Genomic DNA, 10,107 nt, shown 5'->3' on the forward strand with positions numbered 1-10,107 from the left:
ACAATTTCGGTTAGAGCAACTGCAGAAGAAGAAACGATGTTCCGATTCTGAAGCAGGTTCTGATTTGTCACAATCGCAATTCTCTCTTTTTTTTTTTTTTTTTCGTGCGCTTTTTCTCCTTGCATTTCCGTGGTCCCTTACAAAAATAGTTCTTCTGCAGCAGTGTGCGTGTGTTCAAATTTGAGAATGATCTGATTCTGAAGCAGGCTCTGATTAGCCACAATCACAATTCTTTTTTTTTTTTTTTCGTGCGCTTTTTTTCCTTGCATTTCCGCGGTACCCCTTACAAAAATGGTCCTTCTGCAGCACATGCAACACACACAGCGTGCGTGTGTGTGTTCAAATTTGAGAATGATGGAAGTACCTAGCGCTGCAACTAGAACAAGAATTAATTATGAGTAAAAATGCACACTACCGAAGCCCAATCCCTGTTCTAAATAAAATGAAGAAAACAATTTCGGTTAGAGCAACTGCAGAAGAAGAAACAACGTTCTGATTCTGAAGCAGGTTCTGATTTGCCACAATCACATTTCTTTTTTTTTTTTTTCGTGCGCTTTTTTCCCTTGCATTTCCGTGGTCCCTTACAAAAATGGTTCTTCTGCAGCACATGCACAAGCAATAAACGACGACACAATCGTCAGCGATATTTTCCTGGCCATTTAAAGAAATGTTTTCCGATCCATTTACACACATACACACACATGTGTGTGTGTGTGTGTGTTCAAATTTGAGAATGTTCACACTACCTAACGCTAGAAAAAGAAGAATTTATTTTCTCACTCGCGAAAATAAAACACATACTACAGAAGCTGTTCTATAAATAAAAAGAAGAAAACAAATTTTGTTAGAGCAAGTGCAGCAAAGATGTCAAGTTGTCTACACACAGCAGCGAAAGAATTACGATTTGAACAAATAAATAGCAAAACAATTCAGGTTAATGCGAGAAAACAAGTAAGCTGATGACATGGCATAACGCTGTCGCCGCCCCCCCTGCCTTTCGTCACGTCTCCGAGCTAGGCGCCAGTCCGGCCCGCGAGCAGCTTCCGTTATCTCCTTGCTATCCGCGGCGTTCACTGATACAGACTGATATGACGCCGCGCCTGTAGTATCTAAAAGCCCAAGGAGCGGGGTTGGCGCCACAGCGCAACGTGGCGCCCGACGGAATGACGAAGTAAATTTGGCGGCCCGCCGGCATTGAAGCGTTAGGCCAACGCCGCAGACAGCAAAGAGATAACGCAAGCTGCTCGTTTGGTCGGACCAGCGGTGACGTCAAGAGACGTGACGAAAGCGCCGGGGGGTGGCGACATCGACGACAGAGACGCTCTTTTTGCGGCCAGTTTCCGTTTCAAGCAGCCTGCCAAGAGGAACTAATTGTTCGCGTAGCTCCCACATGAACTCCGCTATTCAAAATTCGATCCTTGGGCTAGGTAGTGTCGAGGACGGGCCCCAAAGTACTCATTTGCTATAGCCACCTATTGTTGATCATTAGAAAGTTAATTAGCGTAAATTTGCTAATTACGCACGTAATTGCGGAAATTGCTCTGTATTATCTAGAGGCCGCCAATCCGTACACTGGAATGGCAAACATAACTTGACAAAGATTTACATTTTACTAATTTTAAAATTTGGTGCAGCTAAAAAAAAAAAAAAAAAAAAAAAACACCCTGTATACTGACAGACTTCGGTTGCTTTACAAAAAATAGGCTAAAGGACCACCACTGTTTATATAAAGACGGAAACAGGCGGAAATTGTCAAGTGCTTTTTGCAAAATGAATAAATTTAGAATCTATTCTGGTGCTCGCAGTTTCGAGCAAAGAATGTGGAGCAAGAGAGATATGGAAAAAAAAAAGTCACTACTTTCTTCGCGCGGCGGGATTCGAACCAGGGTACACACGATCCGAAGGGGAGTGCTATCCACTAACGATAACCACTGGACTATGGCACCCACTCTTGCAGAACAAGAATTTATGGGTACCATAAATGCTTGCTCGTTGTACCGTTGCGTTGTACCGACGATTGTAAGACAACTTGCTATGGGCCACAGAAAGAGAAAATGAGAGCGTGAGACACACAGAGAGGAAAAGAAAGCGAGAGGAAAAGAAAAGAACGCTTACAGAGTTTACTACTGTTTCATACGTTTTCACAAGCGTGGATCGTCCTTAATTTTTTTTTTTTTTTTTTACTTTCGCTGAAAATGCAGAAATCGTAGGGCGACTTTTGGTATATTATGTACGTACGCGCGCGGCCACGTACATGCCTAATTAAATGGTCTATCTGAAACCACGGCTGTGCTGACGTACGCGTGGGCACGAGCGAATTTAGTTATTGAGCACCAGCTACGACACGAGAAACGTTTAACTCGGAACAAGCGTTGCTGGTCGCCGATTCCTGCGCTAGTCCACCGTCTACATAAACATCGGTTCGCAAATTAAGTTCCGCTACATGAAGTGAGGTGTAAATGGAACTTTTTTTTTTTTTAAGCGAAAATCGATGTCCACTGTCAAACGTTTCGATACTTGTCTAGCTCATGCTGCAGTGCACGGCTACAAGGGGTGCACGGTGAATCGGCTCAGCTGTGCAGGCATTGCACGGCTGAGTGACATTATATTGCGGCTAGCGACAGTGTCGGCGCCGCGACCGTTTCAAGCTTTCAAATCAAGCTGATTCTCAGCTTTCATTTCTTTTTTAATACATAGGAGAGGAGGCTTGGAGGAATACAAAACAACAAAATACATTTGTTTTCGGATAAAACAATTGCCGTTTTTCGAAATTTGCGTTTTCCCCCCGACCAAGCACAATTCATTACCCTTTCTTTACGGCTTCACCGTCGCGCAGCGCTGCTCTGCGCTTTAGCCGAACCAACAGGCAAACTTATGGGCGCCGCCATTTTGGAAAAAAGGCCGCAGACATATTGCGACCTAACTCGGCGAGTTTTCAACGCAGACTGATGAAATTAGCTTTATTTTAACGAGAAAAATGCGACAAGTGCCACAACTAACAGCTAGATGCTCGACGGATTTCCTAAAGGCACAAAACCGCTCCTTACTGTAATTATGACAACGAGTGTTACCGCGCGCCATCTAGCATTTGTACGCCACAGCGATGCACTTCGCGCTTCCTTTGTCCGTACATAGATGGCGCCCATAGTTTTTTTGCCTGTTGGTTCGGCTTAGCGCAGAGCAGCGCTGCGCGACGGTGAAGCCGTTGTGAAAGGGTAATGAGTCGTGCTCGGTCGGGGGGAAAACGCAAATTTCGAAAAACGGCAATTGTTTTATACGAAAACAAATCTATTTTGTTGTTTTGTATTCCTCCAAGCCTCCTCTCCTATGTATTAAAAAAATCAAAGCTGAGAATCAGGTACAAGACAGCGAAAAATGCAAGAAACACTCGCCCGGACCCATGAAAGTGCGAATTTTTCCGGATTTCGCACACGCGGCATATCGCTCCGCGGCGTTGCTTGCTCTTGCTTTTTAGTGGAGATGTAGGTAGGCCTGGCCCCTTCTCCCCAGAGCTCACATCGGCATCGCGGCAGTTTTGCTGAAAATGGGAAAAGAAAACCATTTCCCGGCCGAAGTCCAGCATCTTTAAACATTAAAACGTGTTTGTCCCAGTTCTTCAATTTGTAGCATTTATAGAGTTTGTGCACTAAAATTTGCGTACTTTACGTAGTGTGATCATAATGAAATTTCGCATGCTTATCCTTTAACATGTCCTGAATGCAAAGAAACAACTTTCAGAGCTTTCCACAAATATTTTCAGGAATTATAATTAGGAAAATTTCTTCGTTGAGAATGGTAAAACTGAAACTAGGCGTTGTAAATTTTTTGTAGACTAAAGCACGAATGTTGCAGTATATTTTTGCGGCTGTATGGAATGGTACTATTTATAGGGAGAAATATGAGCTATTTCTTCGTGTTTTCTTATGCTCACTGGTATCGCCTAAGCTTCCACAAAAAATGCATTGTTTTGACAGATGCATGGCGTGCGAATCATTCACCAAATGAGCAATAAAAAAAACTAAAAGCGGATTTGAAAACGTAGGCGCAAATGGTGAAAATTTCGTTGAGCTCTCAGGAATATTTAAAGAAGAGGTTTGGCGAGTTTGGCCGTCATGTGGCGCTTATTAGGGTATGTTTTATGTTGCGCCTAATTAGTTAATCAATTTAGATAAATTACGCAAAGTGTTTAGTGTTCATGTTAGGGCCCAGTGCGTTTCGTTTCTTTGTAGAGGGCCTTCCAAAACGACCAATGCATCTTTTTTTTTTTTTTTTTTTTTTTTTTTTTCGGCAACACGCATGACATGCTGCGTAGTGATTTTTTCCGGCGTTTAATGAAACGCCACCAAATAGATAATAAACCCACGTATTTCACGCGCGCGCGCGCACACACACACACACACACAAAAATATATATATACATGTGTGTTAGCGTGCGTGCGCGCGCGCGCGCGTGCGTGCCAGCTGAACAAGTGACGGAAATTGCGTTTCGTTATATCTCGGAGACTGCTGTTCGCTTTATGGAATAAAAAAACTGATAATTTATCTTTGAGGAAAATCCTTGAATGCTTGGTGCACGCACGAAGCGGTTAAGTTAGAGACTTGCGTGTTTTTGGTTAGACAGTGCAATTCACCTACAGCTTTTAAAGAAGAGGTTTGGCGAGTTTGGCCGTCATGTGGCGCTTATTAGGGTATGTTTTATGTTGCGCCTAATTAGTTAATCAATTTAGATAAATTACGCAAAGTGTTTAGTGTTCACGTTAGGGCCCAGTGCGTTTCGTTTCTTTGTAGAGGGCCTTCCAAAACGACCAATGCATCTTTTTTTTTTTTTTTTTTTTTTTTTTTTTTTTTTTCGGCAACACGCATGACATGCTGCGTAGTGATTTTTTCCGGCGTTTAATGAAACGCCGGAAACGTTTCATTTCGTTCTTGAGGGCATTTCAAAACGACCCATCTTTTTCTTTTTTTTTTTTTTTTTTTTTTGCAGCCACACACATCCAGTGTGGTGAATTATTCCGGCGTTTATTGAAAGCCCGCGAAATGTGAAATAACCCCACGTGACTGAGCTTATGTGCTACTCTATTGCGTGCACACACACACAGTCACTCACACACGCATATATATATACGGGGGGCTTCAGCGAACACTTTCAAAAACTCTTCAATAGTGTCTGTGGCAGAATGCCCAAGTCTAGTTCATGAGCTGGTCTGCTCTAAGTGGCGGACATTACTTGCACAAGCAATTGAAATGCTTAGCCGAATAATAATGAAACAGTCACTAATTAGGTTAACTAATTACCTGATGGACCACGTTGGAATGTACAAATTGTAGCCGTGGAGTTTGCAAGGCGGATCCACTCGAAACGAATTCTCGGGATGACAACAGTTTCGAGATATTGATGTAGATAATAATGAAAGCAGCTCTCGCGTGCACCACGGTGCCCCGGCTCACCGATTCAAGGAAAACGTGAGAGCCGCTTTTGATATTACCACGGACAAGTTGCACGGAACGTCGCTTGCACGCGCCGCCCGGCTAATGTTGTTTAGGACTTTCTCAACACGGGCGCTCGCCGCTTTGTCAGCGCCATCTCATAACTGTGCGCCCTGTTTGAACGGCTACTAGCGTTCTGGAAAGCGTCCGTCCGAATTGATACACCACTTTGGCCTCGGTAGCGCTGCGATTTATGCTTCAAATTTGCGTGAAACACTGCTTGCGCGTCCCGCCCCTGCTGATGCGATTTCGGATTTTGTAGCTGCATGCGGGCTATAGCTATAAAATTTGGGCGAATGCACCTGCGCGAAGCAAGTGCCCCGCTTGGTCCTTATGCGGCATTTAACGTGAGTGTAATTCTTTCAGTTAATATGCAATACGAAGCCTCGAGCCACTTGGTATTATTGGAGGGACAGTGAGACCAATTTTGTTTAGAAATTGTTTAGAAACGATGAGGACGTGCACCTTCCAGCCATCTGCCTTCCCCATCATAAAGCGTCCTTGCTGCGCGTAATTGGAACAAACGTTTTTTCGGGCGCCCTTCAATGCAAACACACCTGTTTCTTTGCGTAAAAAAAAAAAAAAAAAACAGATAATACTGGGGTTTTGCGTGCCAAAACCGCGGTCTGATTATGAGGCACGCCGTAGTGGACAACTCCGAAATAAATTAGACTACCTGGGGTTCTTTAACGTGCTCCTACACCTTAGTGCACGGTTTATTTATTTATTTATTTTTTTTTTTTCATTTCGCCCCCATCGAAAAGCGGCTGCCGTGGCTGGGATTCGATCCCATGACCTCGCGCTCAGTAGCCAAACGCTATACCTACTGAGCAAACACGGCTGGTTTGTTTCTTTGTGTATTTGCTTTTGTTAGCTGTCTTTTTTTTTTCAGTTTAGTTGTAACTGCTTTGCTGTTTATTCACTGTCATATACAAGGTATAATAAAGCAAGCCACTTTTTGTTTCTTCTTTTTTTTTTGTATTTCTTGCCAAGAGGTTCGAGCTGTTTTTATTCCCCGGCCGCCACTGTCATCATGAAATCGAGTGTTACCTTGCGCCGTCTAGGTTTTTTACGCAATGGCGACGGACTTCGCGCTTGCTATTTCCGTAGATAGGTGGCGGTAACGTGTTTTCGCATCCATATCAACAGTCACTGGCCACCGCTGGTATTATTTAAACAAGTGTTCCAGCTTTCTTACGCTATGACGCACTTCGGCGTTCTTATTTCCGTACATCCATGACGTGATTTTGACTCTTTCAGTGTGGGCGCTCCTGTGTGTGTGTGCGCGCGCGCGTGCGTGCTTGCGTACGTGCGTGCGTGTATATACGTACATACATACATTTATACAGGATTTTTATGTGACTAGAACCGATGATGTTATTGACAGCGGGCAGCCACAACTCAATGAAACCAATGACATATGTGTTGCTGTCATGTGACGCTCCTTATGTTAAGTTTTATGTTGCGCCTAATTAGTTAATCAATAAGGATTAATTGCGGAAAATGTTTATTATTCACTTTAGGGCCAATTACGTTTCATTTCGTTCTTGAGGGCATTTCAAAACGACCCATCTTTTTTTTTTTTTTTTTTTTTTTTTTTTTTGCAGCCACACACATCCAGTGTGGTGAATTATTCCGGCGTTTATTGAAAGCCCGCGAAATGTGAAATAACCCCACGTGACTGAGCTTATGTGCTACTCTATTGCGTGCACACACACACAGTCACTCACACACGCATATATATATACGGGGGGCTTCAGCGAACACTTTCAAAAACTCTTCAATAGTGTCTGTGGCAGAATGCCCAAGTCTAGTTCATGAGCTGGTCTGCTCTAAGTGGCGGACATTACTTGCACAAGCAATTGAAATGCTTAGCCGAATAATAATGAAACAGTCACTAATTAGGTTAACTAATTACCTGATGGACCACGTTGGAATGTACAAATTGTAGCCGTGGAGTTTGCAAGGCGGATCCACTCGAAACGAATTCTCGGGATGACAACAGTTTCGAGATATTGATGTAGATAATAATGAAAGCAGCTCTCGCGTGCACCACGGTGCCCCGGCTCACCGATTCAAGGAAAACGTGAGAGCCGCTTTTGATATTACCACGGACAAGTTGCACGGAACGTCGCTTGCACGCGCCGCCCGGCTAATGTTGTTTAGGACTTTCTCAACACGGGCGCTCGCCGCTTTGTCAGCGCCATCTCATAACTGTGCGCCCTGTTTGAACGGCTACTAGCGTTCTGGAAAGCGTCCGTCCGAATTGATACACCACTTTGGCCTCGGTAGCGCTGCGATTTATGCTTCAAATTTGCGTGAAACACTGCTTGCGCGTCCCGCCCCTGCTGATGCGATTTCGGATTTTGTAGCTGCATGCGGGCTATAGCTATAAAATTTGGGCGAATGCACCTGCGCGAAGCAAGTGCCCCGCTTGGTCCTTATGCGGCATTTAACGTGAGTGTAATTCTTTCAGTTAATATGCAATACGAAGCCTCGAGCCACTTGGTATTATTGGAGGGACAGTGAGACCAATTTTGTTTAGAAATTGTTTAGAAACGATGAGGACGTGCACCTTCCAGCCATCTGCCTTCCCCATCATAAAGCGTCCTTGCTGCGCGTAATTGGAACAAACGCTTTTTCGGGCGCCCTTCAATGCAAACACACCTGTTTCTTTGCGTAAAAAAAAAAAAAAAACAGATAATACTGGGGTTTTGCGTGCCAAAACCGCGGTCTGATTATGAGGCACGCCGTAGTGGACAACTCCGAAATAAATTAGACTACCTGGGGTTCTTTAACGTGCTCCTACACCTTAGTGCACGGTTTATTTATTTATTTATTTTTTTTTTTTCATTTCGCCCCCATCGAAAAGCGGCTGCCGTGGCTGGGATTCGATCCCATGACCTCGCGCTCAGTAGCCAAACGCTATACCTACTGAGCAAACACGGCTGGTTTGTTTCTTTGTGTACTTGCTTTTGTTAGCTGTCTTTTTTTTTTCAGTTTAGTTGTAACTGCTTTGCTGTTTATTCACTGTCAGAGACAAGGTTTAATAAAGCAAGCCACTTTTTGTTTCTTCTTTTTTTGTATTTCTTGCCAAGAGGTTCGAGCTGTTTTTATTCCCCGGCCGCCACTGTCATCATGAAATCGAGTGTTACCTTGCGCCGTCTAGGTTTTTTACGCAATGGCGACGGACTTCGCGCTTGCTATTTCCGTAGATAGATGGCGGTAACGTGTTTTCGCATCCATATCAACAGTCACTGGCCACCGCTGATATTATTTAAACAAGTGTTCCAGCTTTCTTACGCTATGACGCACTTCGGCGTTCTTATTTCCGTACATCCATGACGTGATTTTGACTCTTTCAGTGTGGGCGCTCCTGTGTGTGTGTGTGCGCGCGCGTGCGTGCTTGCGTACGTGCGTGCGTGTATATACGTACATACATACATTTATACAGGATTTTTATGTGACTAGAACCGATGATTTTATTGACAGCGGGCAGCCACAACTCAATGAAACCAATGACATATGTTTTGCTGTCATGTGACGCTCCTTATGTTAAGTTTTATGTTGCGCCTAATTAGTTAATCAATAAGGATTATTTGCGGAAATTGTTTATTATTCACTTTAGGGCCAATTACGTTTCATTTCGTTCTTGAGGGCATTTTAAAACGACCGATCTATTTTTTTTTTTTTTTTTTGCAGCAACACACATCCAGTGTGGTGAATTATTCCCGCGTTTATTGAAAGCCCGCGAAATGTGAAATAACCCCACGTGACTGAGCTTATGTGCTACTCTATTGCGTGCACACACACACAGTCACTCACACACGCTTATATATATATATATATATATATATATATATATATATATACACACACAGGGGGTTTCAGCGAGCACTTTCAAAAATTCTTTTAAGTGCACACTGCAAATTCTGTAGGCGCATATGCATAAAGCTTCTTACAATTTCTGAATAGCAAAAGTCATGCTTTTTTACTTCGCGTGAGGCAATCTTACCAACACAAATCGTTTGTCGCAGCAGTTATCTGTGATTACTCATTCAAACAATATCATTAAGCTAGACCGGTTGAAAGACTGACGGCCGCACATTTCGCATCCCCTAACAAAGACGAGGTGGAGTTATCCGAGCTGGAGCTGTGGTCTGGAAAAAAAATAGAAGTAATATAAGTTTGATGTTTACACACAACGCAATTGCAGGAACAAATTTGAGCACTGTTTCCACAAAACAGTGCATTCAATTGATGTACGTCAACTCCTGTTATATTTTGTGGTAGGATTTATGCTAAAAATATGGCACAAAAATTTAACAATCCAAATTCTTATTTTAACTGCTACTGTATTGCAATAACAGGTTTGGTAATGCTACTTTCTCAACAGTTGCCTGAAAACACTGATCAGTTTCTTACAGCTAAATAATATTCATCACTGAATTTCGTATTAACTTGTCAATAAGGCACTGAGGGATTAGTTTGTTCAACCTATTTCTATACTCGTCTTCCTAGTTCTGCAGAATGCCTATTACTGGAAGACGGTATTCCAAATGTTGTAAGCCACTGGTAAACGGTCTATGAGCATTTCCTATTATACACCAATTCGTTTTG

This window comes from Dermacentor silvarum, chromosome 4 (assembly GCF_013339745.2).
Source record: "Dermacentor silvarum isolate Dsil-2018 chromosome 4, BIME_Dsil_1.4, whole genome shotgun sequence".
Classification (NCBI taxonomy): domain Eukaryota; kingdom Metazoa; phylum Arthropoda; class Arachnida; order Ixodida; family Ixodidae; genus Dermacentor; species Dermacentor silvarum.